This window comes from Sesamum indicum, linkage group LG10, assembly GCF_026168435.1.
Source record: "Sesamum indicum cultivar Baizhima isolate 11 linkage group LG10, ASM2616843v1, whole genome shotgun sequence".
NCBI classification, from domain to species: Eukaryota; Viridiplantae; Streptophyta; class Magnoliopsida; order Lamiales; family Pedaliaceae; genus Sesamum; species Sesamum indicum.
In genome coordinates, this window is record NC_142666.1 from 10,847,242 (window position 1) to 10,864,911 (window position 17,670).

General features: G+C 26.9%; 1 long non-coding RNA gene across 1 annotated transcript; it reads right to left on the reverse strand.

The window, feature by feature from the left end:
* Nucleotides 1-13,594: 13,594 nt before the first annotated feature.
* LOC105179642 (uncharacterized) lies at nucleotides 13,595-15,056 on the reverse strand. Its single transcript, XR_016067991.1, has 3 exons — nucleotides 14,830-15,056; nucleotides 13,903-14,127; nucleotides 13,595-13,800 (listed from the first exon to the last, which is right to left on the reverse strand). It is a non-coding gene; the product is annotated as an uncharacterized LOC105179642 (long non-coding RNA).
* Between the last annotated feature and the right edge of the window lie 2,614 nt (nucleotides 15,057-17,670).

A 17,670-nucleotide genomic window follows, 5' to 3' on the forward strand; every position in this document is an offset into this window, starting at 1 on the left:
ATCTAGTAATAATAGCGTTTGTGTTCTACCACCTTGCATATTGGCTTCTTTGCTGTTGAAACTCTGTTATTGTTCTCCATTTTCAACTTTCTTGTTCACAGCATATATAGACAACTAACATATTGTAGAACTCTTGTAAAGCTAATCTACTCTTGTGGTAGAGATTGTGTTCTTGCTTGAGTCCATGTTGAAGTAACTTCCTCCTTGCATATATAACTCTTTGACAGCATAAGAATTGGCGGGTGATTAATACAGTTGTTGAACAAAATCTTCCAGCCAAAAAGGTGAGAATAAACTCATCCTCATACACTCTCATTTATTATTTAAAAGGGTATTAATAAAATATAAGTAGTGTTCACACTTTTATTATAGTATAATATAATAATATATATAACTGTAAATGAAAATTCTGAATGATTTGATATTATATTTCTTCATTTATGACTGCCGTAAATAATTTTATAATTATTTTTTAGTTTTTAATTTATTTGCATAGGATAATGGAGATAGTATTTGTCGTTTTTTATATTTCTTCTTTTTTTTGTGATGACAATTATATCTCTTTCTTATAATAATAGATTGTTAAATTATGTATAGTAACTTTGTAATTAGTTAATTTATGTAAAATCAAGTTAGTAGTTGAATTCTAACTTGGATGTTATATGATAATTGGATTTCAATAAATGGTTTATATGCAAATTATATTGCATAATAATAATTATTTATGATTTATTATATATTAAAAATTATTTGTAATGAGAAAGTCACCATTATTTCATTTATTTTACACACATACACACAGATATATATATAATCATATTTGTTGTCATTATTTATGATTTTGATGATTTTGAATTTTAATGTTTATAAATTTTTACAAATTTGGTTTGAAATTTGACCAAATTCGTAAGAATTTGTAAACGTTAAAGATAAAAAACCACGTCAATGGCTAAATGGATCAAAATTAATCTTATATGTAAATATTTGGAACCACGTTACCAAGGCATTTATTTGTACTTTTTGAATTTTATAATAATTTTTTTAAAGAAATTGTTTACATGCTTATTATATTATACAATTATTTTTTTTATATTATATATAATTTACTATAGAAACAAAAAATATTTATTTGCATACATAGAATAAAAAAATTGAATTAATTGTACATAAATTGTTTATAATTATATTAGTATTTTGTGATTTATTATATCTTACTAATAATATTTTCATATTACTATATTGTTATATATAATGTAAATTATATTTATGGTCCCTTTGTTTTATTCTGTGTACCAATGTTATAGGGCAAATTAAATATTTTTTGTTCTTAATGTTGTCGTATAATAGGATTTTTAAAGAATCTATATGCCTTATATAATTATTGTCATATCATTTATGAATTACCTTTATCTCATATTATTATATAGATATTTATTCGCTTTATTAGACAATAAAAAAAGAAAAAAAATTGAATTTATTGTACAAAATAAATAAATAGTCCATACGGTTATTATATTAGTAAATAGTCTTGCCGTTAAGTTTGTTGTAGATTTTTTTTTGTCCTTTTTTTTATTTCTTGAATGTCTTGATCTCTAAAATTTTGTTTTGTTTGAATAACTACTAAAATTAAACATTATCTTCATAAATTAAAAAATATAATAAACATCTTATATGTATATTATCTTTTTCACACTGTTGATTATAAAATATATAATTATGTCCACAAATATGAAATTTAAAATAATGCTAGTTAACTACTAAATAAAATATAGCTTATGAAATTCTTTTGAAAACAAAATGTACTAACAAATAATTATTCAAGACTTTCATCGAGCTATTGAGGAATATTATATGGATTTATTTCAAAATTGATAGTATAGCCAAATTGAGAAGATTTTTCAAATATTTAGGAAAAAATAAGTATAGCAAAACCCATTGATGGGACTGTATATCTAACTTAATTTTTTTTTTTTTTATTGTATGTACTCTAGAAATTAAAATTAATTATTTCGAATTAAGAATAATTTGTGTACAAAATTAAACTTAAAACTAAATTATAATAGGACTTTTAAAGAATCTGCATGCATTTTATAATTATATTTGTTGTAGTATTTATGAATTATCATTATAATCTTTCATATTATTAGATATATATTTATTCGTTTTATTAGGCAATAAAAAAAAAGAAAAAAATTGAATTTATTGTACAAAAAAATAAATAGTCCATGTTTTAATATTGTGTTTATATATTTTTCTGTATATATATAATTATCATGTAAAATTAGGAGTTTGGACATAAAATGCTGACCTTAGAACTGATCTTAAAATTTACAATTACATCACTAAGTTAACATTTTTAGTCTTATATGTATTATATATTTTTATTTTTATAAGTGTAAAATTAAAATTTTATCGATATTGTTGGACAATTCCAAATGGATTAAGTGTGAAAGTTTTGAATGGTGTGTATAATTTTAAAAACTTTATGGAAGAAAATATAATTTTTTATTTTAAGTTAATATTGTTTATTATTATGTGGTTAATTACTATTTAATTTTTAAGAACTAGTCATCGTGTACATAGTAAACATTATAAAATTGAATTAAAATAATATTTTATTTGAATATCTAGACAGTGGTTCTAATAATTAAATACTATAATGATAAATACAAAAACGTAATAATTATTTTGATTATATAAACATAGTTTTATCTGATAGAATTTAGTAATGTTAAAGTGTAGTGTGAAAAAATATGACCATAAAAATAAATTAATTTATAGTTTATTTTGAAAAGAAGTAAAGATGAGAGGGATAGATTAATTTTATAATTTTATTAATTTTAATTTTTATTATATTTAATGTTATTTGTATTATATTAGAAATTTATAAATTAATTTATTATTTATATTTCGATAAAATTTTTACATTTAAAAATCATAATGTAGTCAAATATGTTAAAATATTTAATGAAAATTAATTTTGATTTTTCACTCATTTGAAGATAAAAGTTATCTGATTTTTATTTTAGAAAATTGATTTTATTTAGTAGAATTTGTGGTAAATATTTATTAAAATAATTTCAAGCCAATTAATAATTTAATTTCAAATAGTTACTAATATATTAATAATTAATTATAACTAAATTTATAAAAGTTCTCTAATTTTTTTATTTTAAAAAATTATAATTTTTTAACTATTATATATGGTAAAAAATTCATTGAAATATTTTCAAAGAAAATAATAACTCACTTTCAAGTAAAAATTTATCTTGAATTCTTGTAGTTTTATTTTAAATTTAAAAGTTTCTAAAATAAATAATTTAAAGAATATTTTGGCGCTATATTTTTTCTTTATGGGTGAAAAGATCATCTTTCTTGGTTAGTCGGTGGTTTTATAGATTTTTCATTTACATTTGATTCTGTTCATGGTTTAAATGCAAAACGCTGACCTTAGCAAATAAATATTATCTAAATTTTTAGTTGTCACTGATTTAATATTTTTATACGTATGTGGAGTCAGATTAATATTATTATTTTTTTTTATAAACAAATTGGAATGATAAAAAGATAATGTCATCGTTATTTTTTTTCTACTAATTATTTTTTACATTCACACTGTATTATTTACTAAAAATAGCCTCTATCATGGAAGATGGAAAAACTAAAACAAACCAACAAAATTAGAAGTATCTCAACCCCCACTCTCCCATTTATTATAATTTTGGTCAAGTTTTTTTTTAGAAGAAAAACTACCTCAGCTAAATTATATGTAAAATTTAGTATTAATTTATATTTATATAAATTAAAATCACTAATTTTATTTAAAAAATAAATATATTTTATTATAATTATATCGTTTATAAATTTATTATATCTTTGTAAAAGATATAATTATATCTACAAAATACAAAATTTGTTAATTCTAAAATTAACTATAAAAGAGAAAAAGTCACGATTGAAATCCTTCTCAAAATAAAGTATAGAAGTAAAATAAGTTTATAATTAATATAAAAACCAGTAATGAATTTTCTTTATATATTTGTACTTAACTCGTAATTATATTTTAGATTACAATTAGCATATTTTAATTTTATGTACCAACAATAATAATATTCAAAATAAAAATAATTGAAGTTAATATTATTGTTTTAAATAGAAATTTAATAATATTTTATATTATTTGTATTTGAAAATTTTGTGTTACTTCAAATCTTATAAATTTTATATTCACCTCAAGATTGGTAGTACTATAAAAATGTGGAAGATATATTTTATATTTCTTCCTTATAAATGTTCACGGATAAGTAATTTTATAATTAATTTATTTACATAGGTTAATTGAGATAAAATTATAATGGAATAGTTTAATAAATCAAAATTATAATAAACTACCTATTTAATAAATATTTAAGTACATTAGACAAATCAAAACAAAGCGATGGGCGACGGCAAGGGCAGGGCGATCGATGATGGAGAAATGGTGAAAAAGAATAATTTAATAAATAAAAAAATTACTAAATTATGTTAAAATAATAATTTACTAGTTTTAACAAAAATTGTATTTTTAAATTATAATTTATTAACTTTAATAAATTTTAGTTATACATAAAAAATAGAGGATAATATACTTACACAAAAATTTTAATTTTAAAATTTATTAATTAATAAGTAATATGTTACTTTTAGTTTGAAGACTTTTAACATTAAAAGTTGCAATGTTATGAATTTAGTTTTAAATTAAAAATTTGTATGAAAAGTATATGGTGTTATATTGCTCTTACCCAAGATATTACTCTGACACCCTGCTAAAGTTTGGTAATTACATAAATAAATGTTGAGGGATTATGATCCATGAAAAATTAAATAAATATTTGACCAAGTTAATATGGTTATTTTGCAATTTTTAAAATTTTTTTGGCTGACATGAATTTTTTCGGATCGAAAAATTGGTGATAGGATATCAGTGTAATGAAGTTGACATATTTTTATGGGTGTATGTATGCATAATTATGCAAAGATAAGAGTAATTAGTACAATTACACTATAGTTTAATAGACATCAAGTATTAGACATGTCAAATTTTGTTCCTTGTTAATGATCTCCATCAATCAATTCTTCATTTTAGGTACTACTAGAGGACAACGTCAAATCATTCAACAGATCGATAATCTGAGCAGGCTCCTACATGAATATTATGGGAAAAGAGCTCTCATCAAGGACGAATACATAGCACATGACTCTTTGGTTGTCTCCAGTGTTGGAATCCTATTGCTCAAAACTGTGCCGTCTCAGAAATAAATGTGGTTGCTACTCTATTGTGCTTACTCTTCAAATTAATTAAAAAACATACGTTTTCTTCCAGAACAAGTATTTTATTTTAGATGGTCAAATTATATTAAATTATCACAATTTGCTTCAAATTATATTAAATTATCACAATTTGCTTTCTAAAATTTTGGGATTTCTCACTTTGTCATTCGACTTAGGGCCGTTCATTTGGGATTAGGATAAATAGCCTAATTCAATAAAAGCTTGTTTCTTGTTTACTTTGAGTGTTGGGGCCTGGGCTTGTGGCCCCAGCGTGGCACTATTATTATTTAGACTCGATTAGTGACCAATAGAGGGGGTGTATTTATCAAGTCTAGTTTCTAGATCTGCCAATATGTGGGTATTATCTTATTCGAATTTAGACTCCTTAAATATTCATTGATATTATTTATATGTTCTACTCAAATTCTACCCGTATAATATTCATTGTGTTTTAAGTCATTCTATATCTAAAATAATTAGATCTGATACGACTCTTATGTTACATATTAAAATAGATGAAATTATAATTTTCAAAATAAAAAATGAGAGAATTTTTATAAATATTAATATATCAATAATTATTTGAAATTGAATAATTGGCTTGAAATTATTTTAATAAATATTTACCACATTCTACTAATAAAATCAATTTTTTAAAAATAAAATTAGAGAACTTTTATCTTCAAATGAATAAAAAATCAAAGTCAATTTTTATTAAATATTTTAATATATGCTAACCACATTATATTTTTTAAATGTAAAAAATTATTTTAATATAACTTATAAATTTTTAATATAATACAAATAACATTAAATATAATAAAAATTAAAATTTATAAAATTAGAAAACTAATCTATCCCTCTTCTTTATTTCTATTCAAAATAAATTATAAATTTGTTAGTTTTTATGTGATTACTTTTTCACACTTACACTTTGACATTACTAAATTTTATCAGATAGAACTATGTTTATATAATCCAAATAATTATTACGTTTTTGTGTTATGATTATAATATTTAATTATTAGAACCACTATCTAGATATTCAATAGACAAACACTCCCTATGTTCTAAAATAGGCAAAACACTCTCTAAGTCTAATAAATTACATAGTAATTAACCACATAATAATAAGCAACATTAACTTAAAAATGACTTTCTTCAAAGAGTTCTACAATTACACACACCATTCAAACTTTCACACTGAATCCATTAAGAATTGTCCAAAAATATTGATAAAATTTTAATTCTACACTTATAAAAATAAAAATATAGTGTTAAATTCATTTTGACCCTTGTAATATAACAAAATATCAAAAATCTCCCCATGAAATTTTTAATATACAAAATCACCGCCTATGTTACGAATAAATAATCACACTGCCCCAATTTTTATACGAAGGATTTTTTAAACTTTATTTTATATTATAGGGGAAGTATTTGGTACTTTAATTTTTCATATGGAGTTTTTTTAACATTCCTATTATTACAGGGGTGACTCTGGATTTTTTCCTAAAAATATAATAATATGAAATGATTATAATGGTAATTCATAAATAATACAATAAATATAATTATAAAATGCATGTAGATTCTTTAAAGTCCTAATAATCATTTAATTTTAAGTTTAATTTAATTTTATTTTTTAGAGTACATAAAGTGAAAAAAAAAAAAGAAAATTAAGTTAAGTATATAGTCCCATCGTTGGATTAATAATATGATTATAATTATAAATTTAACAAAATTAATTAATACCTACAATATAAATAGGAATATATAAGCATAATATTAAAGAAATTACGAATAATTAGAATACATTCAAATCTACTCATGAAAATAATAAGTCACCATTAAATCTAAATATAATACAAAATAAGGACCAAATAACTTATCCACCTCAACATTTCAAATAATATAATATAATATGATTAAAGAAGATAATTGAGAAATGATTAATCTAAGGTTCATTATACTTATATTGCTTTTAAAAATGAGAATTGCACTTTTTTTCGAAAACAAAAAATTCTAATTTGACCCTCTTTGTTAAGAATTAGACAAAAAATACTGACGATAGCAAAAAATTACACAAATTTTTAATTTTACCCCCTCAATCACATTTATATGTAATAATACTTGCTTATAAAAGAATATATGATAATATTAACTCCATTCTATATACATAACCTACATTCATTCTAAGTACAAAATTATACATAAAAATATTCAATGACTGACGAAATTCAAGATTTCTATAATTCTTATTTGCTAATCCAATATTTTATGTCGAAATCATATCAAAAAAGGTAAAATGTAAATGGAGAATTTTGACAGAACATGTAAGTATAATTTCGAAACGTAATAATATACAAGTAAAATTATGTTTCATAAAATTTAATTTTTAAGATCACTGTCCAGCTAGATAAATATTCTTTTTGCCCATAATTTAATAAAAAAACTGAAAAACATGAAACAGCCGCGACACGACCTTATCTTAGATGAATCTCGCTGGTGCCACCTAAACAGCCTTTGTTTAGCATCATGTGGGAAGGGCTACCAAAGGGGGACTTTTTTATCTTTTTTAATAAAAATTAAAAAACTTGTAATTTTAATAAGTATTTACCACAAATTCTAATAAATAAAATAAAAATTTTATCTTCAAATAAATTTAAAAATTAATTTTTATTTACTAATTGTACTGCGAAACATCCAAAGCAACGATATGTTTGTAATGTTTGGTTATATACCTTAATAATAAACTCTGACCATATATTATATTTTTTTAATAAATTAAAATTTTATTTTAATATAAATAATAAATTAGTTTTTTTTTTAATTTTTGATGTTACAAAATCAAAATTTAAAGTAATAATATTAGCTTACATATAAAATTAGAAAACTGACTTATCCATCTAATATTTTTTCTATTAAAAATTAACACAAAGATATCATTTAATTATTAAAACTACTATCTAACAAATAATTACTTTTACATTATAAAATTTATTTATTATATACATGTAGAAATACCACAACAACTAGTGCAAAAAAATAACTACCCACATAATAAATTAACAAAATCAATTAAAAGGAAAATGACAAAACAAGGAACAACTAGTGCAAAAAAATAACTACCTATATATAGACAATTTATTTAATTTTGTACAGTAAATTCAATCTTCATCTAATAAAGCGAATAAATATATAATAATATGTACAATATGATTATAATAGTAATTCATAAACAATATAACATAGATAATTATATAATATGTATGTAGATAATTTTAGTACATAAATTATTCTTAGTCTAACTAATTACTTTTTTTTTAGTACAGAAAGTGCACCAAAAAAAATAAAAAGAAAAAAATTATTTTGTTATTTTAACCTTTATAATAATATAAGCATGTAAATATTTTTTTTTTAAATCCTATCTTAAATTTAATTTTTTTAGAGTACAAAAAGTAAAAATAAATGTCATCGTCACATGATCCAAATATTTACATATAAAATTATTTTTGGCTTTTTTTATTATATATTTTTCACAAGCTACTGTATTTTATCTAATATGATTTTTGATCTCTAATGTTTACAAATTCTTACGGATTTGATCGAATTTCAACCAAATCTATAAAAATTTATAAACATTAATGTTAATGTTAATTATGTACATGACGACTAATCCATAAAAATTAACTAGTAATTATTATGAATAACAAAATTAATTAAAGAAATAGCTAAGTTGCCATTAAAATTTTATTAACAAAATAAACTTGACATAATTAATGAATAAATTTAGAATTAACTTAAAAATAAAAAATTATATTTTCCTCCAAAAAGTTCTAAGTTACACACACTGTTCATTGTTTTAGGCTTAACCCTTGTTTCGTTAGGAATTGGTCCAAAAATATTGATAAAAAACTTATAAAAATAAAAATATAATAATATTAACATCATCCTATATATAAATATATGACATATCCCCAAAAAAAATAATTAAAAATATAATTAAATGACGTAATTCTAATTTTCTACTATCAATTATAAGACCATTATTTTATATCCTAACTCCTAACCCTACATGAGAATTATAAATACAATAAATTCAATTATAATTACAAATATAATAACCATATGGACTATTTATTTATTTTGTACAATAAATTCAATTATTTTTTTTTATTGCCTAATAAAGTGAATAAATATCTATCTAATAATATGGAATAAAGGTAATTCATAAATGATATAACAAATATAATTATATAAGGCATGTAGATTCTTTAAAAGTCCTATTATACGACAACATTAAGAAACCAAAAATATGTAATTTTTCCTATAACATTGGTACACATAAAATAAAACAAAAAGGGACCATAAATATAATGTACCCTATATATAACAATATAATAGTATGAAAATATTATTAGTATAATAAATCATAAAATATTAATATAATTGTAAACAATTTATGTACAATTAATTTAATTTTCTTATTCTATGTATGCAAATAAATATTTTTTTATTTCTACAGTAAATTATACATAATATAAAAAAATATAATTGTATAATATAATATTCATGTAGACAATTTCTTTAAAAATAATTATTTTAAAATTCAAAAAGTACAAATAAGTGTCATGGTCACGTGGTTCCAAATATTTACATATAAGATTAATTTTGACTTATTTAGCCATTGATGTGATTTTTGATCCTTAACGTTTATAAATTCTTACAAATTTGGTCAAATTTCAAACCAAACTTGTAAAAATTTATAAATATTAAAATTCAAAATCATTAAACCATAAATAATGACAACAGTACATTTATATATATATATATATGTGTGTATGTGTGTGTGTAAAACAAACCAATAGATAATTGATGTCTTACTATTTAACATATATACTGCATTAAAATATTTGGTCCACTTAATAGTTTTTCAAGTAATATGTAATTTCTAAATCATTAAATTCTTAATTAATCTTTAAATTAAATAATCAATTAAAATTTTAATTTGTAGCACTCCAATTCATTCCATCAATTTTAAAACATTTTTTTCTCACAACACGACAAATAAAATAAGAAATTTAATTAATAAGTGAAACAAATATAAAATAAATAAAATAATGGTGACTTTCTCATTACAAATAATTTTTAATATATAATAAATCATAAATAATTCTTATTATGCAATATAATTTGCATATAAACCATTTCCATTGAATCCAATTACCATATAACATCCAAGTTAGAATTCAACTACTAACTTGATTTTACATAAATTAACTAATTACAAAGTTACTATACATAATTTAACAATCTATTATTATAAGAAAAAGATATAACTGTCATCACAAAAAAGAAGAAATATAAAAAAAGACAAATACTATCTCCATTATCCTATGCGAATAAATTAAAAACTAAAAATTAATTATAAAATTATTTAACGACAGTCATAAATGAAGAAATATAATAGCTAATTATTCACAAATTTATAATAGACACAATAACTTAGTATGCTTTTCATTTACAGTTATATATTATTATATTATACTAAAATAAAAGTGTGAACGCCACTTATGTATTATTTCAATTATATACCCTTTTAAATAAAAAATGAGAGTGTATGAGGATGGATCTATTCTCACCTTTTTGGCTGGAAGGTTTTGTTCAACAACTGTATTCATCACCCGCCAATTCTTATGTTGTCAAAGAGTTGTACAAGCGAGGAGGAAGTTACTTCAACGCGAGTCCAAGCACTCAAGCAAGAACACAATCTCTATCACAGGAGCAGATTAACTTTACAAGAGTTCTACGATATATTAGTTGACTATATATGCTGTGAAAAAAAAAAATTGAAAATGGAGAACAACAACAGAGTTTCAACAGCAAAGAAGCAAATATGCAAGGTAGTAGAACACAAACGCTATTATTACTAGATAAATTAAAACAGAGCAACAAAAACAATGAAAAAATAGGCTCCAATTACTCAAAAGTCCAAGAAAATGAGAACCCAGCAACACAAAAAATTGGGGGAGAAATGATAAAAATGATATGATAGCATATAAATAGCCACCTGCACCACGGAACACCAATACTAAAGCACTTCCGGGAACTCACCGTGGTCTTCTCACCACGTGTAGCAAATGTAACTGAAAGAAAATTATGTGATGAACTTCATTAAAAGAGTTTAAAAGAAACATGGAAGACAAAAAAGAAAGAAAAAGAAAGAACTATAAATTAGAGGGCTACACGACAAATTTGAAGAAGTTGCACATGCGACGAGTACCATAACATATGTTAGATGAGAAACCACAAGAGATTCTTTGAATTAAATACTATGTTCAGTGCAAAAGACAGTTCAAAGGATAATTGAGTTCTCTAGATTTAAATGCAGAACGTCCAGAAAACATCCATGCCACCACCACACCCGGATTTGCTAGTAGAAAAGTAAACCGGGAAAAGAAAAAAAAAATTAAACTTGAATCAGTTATAGAATCTTCATGACAACTACATACCAAGTAGTTAAAGCCAAGAAGATCTAAGGACGTAAATTTGAAACCTTTTAATAACACAAACATGTAGAACATATTGCTTTCCTCTCTTTTTTCCCTCAGTTATCTACATCTAATAGGACCAACAAAGTACTTACAAAAGAAGAAAGAAGCAAGTATTGCCTACATAACAGAAAAGGTATGTTAAGAAGCCTGCCCTGTTATACTGCTCTGAGTTTCACAACATTCAAAGAAAATATGCAGATACTGATGCAAGAAGATGAGGCAATGCTCAAGTAGCACCTAATATGTTTTTTCTTTGTCAAAATGCAAAATCTGCAGCATTTACCTCAGGGGACTCCAAGTTTGAGTTTAATGTGAATAGGAGGTCTTTTGCTAATTTATTTTTCAGCATGCTTGCAAGTTTAGGGGTTAGTAAAGCTCTAAGGGCATCAGCTGCAGCCTGATTGTAGGGTGTCGGGATCTCCTCGTCAACCAAACCACTAAGCCTTGACAAGGCATGAGATGCTTTTACAACATGTATTTTTTTTGCTATTTGACCGCTAGTTCCAACACCATGTGCATCTGTCTTATCTGATTCCTCTGCCGTCGAATCATATTGGAGCAACAATGGTATAAGGTACCTGAACAAACAAAAAGTGACCCTATAAAACCACAAGTTCCTAAAATGGACCTGGATTCAAACAAAATAATCCACCTGAGAAAGACCATAAAGCAGTTTGCAACAGTGGAGTGGTTTTTAAGATATAACAGGCACATGGCAGCTGATCCAGAGACCTTCAAGTTCACAATGTTCATAAACCATAAACTTCCACAGTGCCGTAGAATAATGAAATTTTGTCTTTCAAAGAATAGTCACCATAAAGTACTTTCAACACAATAGTTCCAAGATTTTGTTCAATTTTAAAATAAAAGTTGGACTCTCTTCGCAAGCAAATTGACTCGACAAAAGGTACCGAACAAATAAACATTAACTCTATGAACCCTCAAGTTTGTAAATGGACCTCGATTCAAGTAACAGACCACAAGAGAAAACTATAACATCAAGGTACGGCAGTTTTTTGAGAAACATCGGAGTGGTTTTTGTAAGATGTAACAGTCATGTGCCAGCTGATGCAGTGGCTTCAAAATTCATATTGTTCATAAAGCTTAAGTGTTCACACTTCATGTAGAAAAAGTACATTCTGCCATTCAAAGAATAGTCACCACAAAGCATCTTCAACACTAGAGTTCCAACATTTGTTCAATTTAAAAAAATAAAAATATGACCACCTTCACAAGCAAATAAGCTTTCTATACAAGCTCAGACAGACACAGAAAAAATACCAGCAACAAAGTCATCCACATGAGCACAAAGAGCATTATAAATAGACCAATATGGGTAATTTCATTATTCAATATCCATATATGAGCTACGAAGAATTATATGGGCAAAAGAGTGAAAGTAATGAACGAATAGAAGCTAAGTAACTGAGCAATATGTCACTTGGAGCCAGGTTAAGCGATAAATATAAAAGGACGGTCAAAAAATCCATAACAGAAACAGTAATGTTCTGCAAACTTCCAGAAACTAGAATCTCATGCTAGAAAACTGATGAAAGCATAATCATAACAATATAATTATCTATCTTACCACAATACACCAGCCTTCAGAAGGGCATTTTGAATTTCAGAGGAGATAGAAAGGTGAGCAATGGTCTGCAGGGCAGCATCAATAGCAGCAGGAACAAGCTCAAGTTCAGTGCAGTGAACAATGTCATCAACTAATCCTGAAAACTCGAGCATCTCAGTTCTCGCACTTTCAAACTGACTCAAAACTGAAAAGGTTCGCATTATGCTAGCAACAATAGTAGCGGACGGTTCAGTGGCAGGAGTTGTTGGTTGGACCACACACATGCAACGGGAAAGGAGTGTTGCAAGAAGAGGTATTCCACCATCTCTCACAAGCTCTTCACCATTGAATGGTGAAGACTCGCACCTGAAAGTTAAATATGTGGAAATAGCATAAGCAAAAGTACATTCACAAAGTACTTATCTAAAGAGGAATGATATGGAAATTAAAGGCAGATGATGAATTTACATCAACCAAACAAGCTCCGAGGATGCAACTAGAAGATGTGCTCGATCAGAGGAAAGAAAATTCTTATCATCCTTGTCCACTGTAATGGCACTTAAGAGCATAGGATATCCAGCATATTTGAATGGCATCAATACATTCCCATATCGCCTATATAGAATACACTGGTCCTTTTAAGAGAAGCAACAACCTCCAAGTCTGGGGACCTTGCAATCCTTGCATGGTCACCTAAGGAAGAGGAATAAGAAAGCAGTAGATCACTAAAAAGAAAATATGAAACATGGAACTCAAATATGAAGAAATACAACCAATTAAAGAGGATTGCATTCCGGCCAAAGACATGCCTCATATAAACCCTCATACGTAGGGTTCAACTTAGGAATTTTGTCCAACTTTGCTGATCATATTCCAAGAAGTTTACTGATTGCAGAATGAAATATTAGATGGAGGCAACAAAACCAAATGGAAACATATGTAAGTAGACCAAACCTCATAGGAAAGCCCTATGATTTACATTTTCACTCCTCCGCAAAAGCCACTTAAATTTATATATTTAAATTTATTTCTTGGTCCACACCTTAAATTGAGGTAGTATCATATCTAAGAATTAAATATATATATAGAGTCCCGTGTCCTTCCTAGTTCCATATATTTAAAACCAATACTGATATCCATTTATATGTGTAAAAAAGCATTTGGCTCATCTTGACAGCATAAATACCTTTAGAGCACTTTCTACCAGTCAAATAAACAGCTTAATTGTGAAAACGGCGTCTAAACAAGTCGACTAATTCATTTGAAATAAGATCTGGCAGCTTATAAGATCCCTTGTCTATATGTTCTTTTTTTTTTTCTCAAGCTTAATCATATAGTCTCCGTTTTTAATGAGTAACGACAGATCCTCACACAGGATCAAGGAATTTGGCATACCTGCAAGCACTCATAAGCTTTCTGCACTGCCAGAAACTTCTCCCTCTCTTCAGGATTTTTGTTTGGATGATACTTCATTGCAAGTTTCCTATACTGTCTCTTGAGCTTTTCCTCATCAATATACTCAATCTGCTTTGATATATTAGGTATCTCCTCAACTGACTCAAAACTTGGTTTCTTAGGGGCTTCGTCTCTGGATACTTCATCAATGGAAATCTCTAGTATCTTGCAAGCTTCTTCTTCAGAAAGGTCCGTTGGCCTTCGAGTTAACTCTTCTCTCCACATTACTAGCAATGATTGCAAAAACTCAACATGTTCAACAATAGCCAATTAGGAAATCTAATTTCATCACATAAGTTTCGAGTAATAACGATGACACCACATTTCATCTTTCAGCTCTGGATATGTCACTGGTGGCATTGGAGCATAGTCATATAAGGAATGACAATGCTGTGACAATTTCTGAGGGAAATCACCAAGATGCTGAAGAACCTAATCAAATAAAACTGAGAGTTAAATGCAGCACTTATTTGCATTGAGGATGACTCAACTACCACCATGTTTTTGAATGTAAGTACTAAATGTTAACAAAAGATGCTTGGGGTGAAAGACACGTAGCAAACTCCAGTTGCAGATTCAGGGCTACCTGACGGATCAGATTTTCTGCTCGCATCTTGTGTGTCCAAATAATCTCAGGAGTGTCAGAATCAGAAACCATTGCTGCGGCAAAAGCAACTGGGCCGCTACGTTCCAGTACATAAAGCAATGACTCAGGTAAGAGGCCGCCCAAAACACTTCGTTTCGCCAAAGGTAGAGGAGGAAATTGCAGCTTCCTCACCACCATGAAAAGCTTGATAAACATGAGTCACTGAGAAGAGTTGGGCAATTGAAAGAAGATTAGAACCAGGGTAAAGCCAGAGCAAAATAAAATGCGCCTGTACTGTATAATCGGATCATTGCTTTTGGGTTCCTAGTAACTATAGCTTTCAGCAGAGCAGCAGCAGCATCAACAATAGTCGGTTCACTAGAAACAATGTGCATATTGATGGAGCCACCATCCAGCCACTGCATAGTTCAGCTTAAAAACAAAAGAAAAAATAACGAAAACATCTCAAACCTCTGTGGAAGGCAAAGAAAGGAACAAAAGTTACCCCACTTCCAAAGTGAAAGTGTTATAATATAATTACCATCACAAGAGAATATGAAAAGTTGCATCTTTAAAACACCAGGAGTTTAAGGATACAAGTACACGCGGATATCCTAAGTGCATATTACATGGAAACTATATTTTAGTTTAAAGAGGTGCAACAGTTCCAGTGACCCTTCTACAATTGTTTGCTCAATCAGTCTCCAATGTGCATCTCATGTGACGATAAGTACCGGACAACTGACTCCCATTTTAAATGGCTTGCAAGGCAACCGGTTTATTGTAGGATAAAGCTCTGGTCCTATTTTACTCTATGTTCCACACATCAATCTTTTATGTACCAAGCTCATAACCAAAGGAATGCTTTAAGGGCCCAGTGCTTTATATACGTGAAAGAATGGCCTGCTCGTTGAAGCGAGTAAAGATTGAGGGAAGGGAAAAACAAAATGAACAGCCCTTCATAATTCTTTTGAACCAACTTGTACCAGATCTACGTACAAGCAAAATTTAGTAGGTAGAGAACTCTTTTAACAGAAGTCGGAAATGCTGTACTCCACCCTCGCATATCCATCAACATAATCCTCGACTTACTATCCCTAAGCGAATACAAATCATAGAACTGCCAGATTGAAAATCTCAAATATTTGAGGACGAAGGTTGATGGAACTTATTTGAAACCACATATCAACCTTTACATTTTTCAGGCTCTCCAGGTAAATAAACAAAAGATACAATAATAAGCATAACTTTCTGTTTTTTTAGCAATTTTTTATTCTAATAAGTGTAGATTTTTTCAGTTGGCCAATTTGGGACGAGCACAGACAACCAATAGAAGGACAGGCACTTAAAAATATTACTTGTGCAATATGTGGAAGACAACGTGAGCTTGACAAGATCCTCTTTACTCTGGGGATTGGTGTAACAATCTCTCTAGGATCATCTATATTTGAATGAGGGGCTACCATACTGTAAAATATGGACAATGCCACATCTCCTACCTGAAAAAGAACACGCCCGTTTTAGGAACATTGTAAAACAAGCATACCCAACTATAGGTAGGTGTATCAAGTAAAGACTCCTTCCATGTCATTATTTGTCCCTTTGGCGCAGGAAAAACAGAAATTTCTCTACAATAGATATCCTATTTAAATAACAAAGTAAATAAGAAAGAACCTCGTTCAGTAACAAATGAACTCCAATTCTCAAATTGAACAGCCTGCTTAATTATTTCAAAGTTTCAGATCTAGATCTATTAACAAGTTGCATATTTCAGAGACCAAATGCAATAGAAGGGTTTTGGGGGTAGCTGATCATAAACCAATCTTGACTAGCATAATCATTCATGATACATGTACTCACAGAGCTTCACAACTCAGTAAATTACTAAATGAAACAATACTTGAGCACGAGCTTATCACTTTCAATCTTACCCAAACTGACTAAAAAAAAGTAATATCACTAATAACGTCTACATAAGACCAAACTGTATAGAATATCCTAAATGTAGCATCAAACATCCCATCCCACAACAACGGACCAGAGCATTGTCCAAATAGTTAGATGCAAAAATCCCAGAGATTGCAATTGCTTGCTCATGTACATAAGTTCAACAATTTACACAGCAACAGGCATATCATAATTCGAGAAAGGAATTGTAAAAGAATATGGGGACAGTATGTCCACTGTTGTAGACA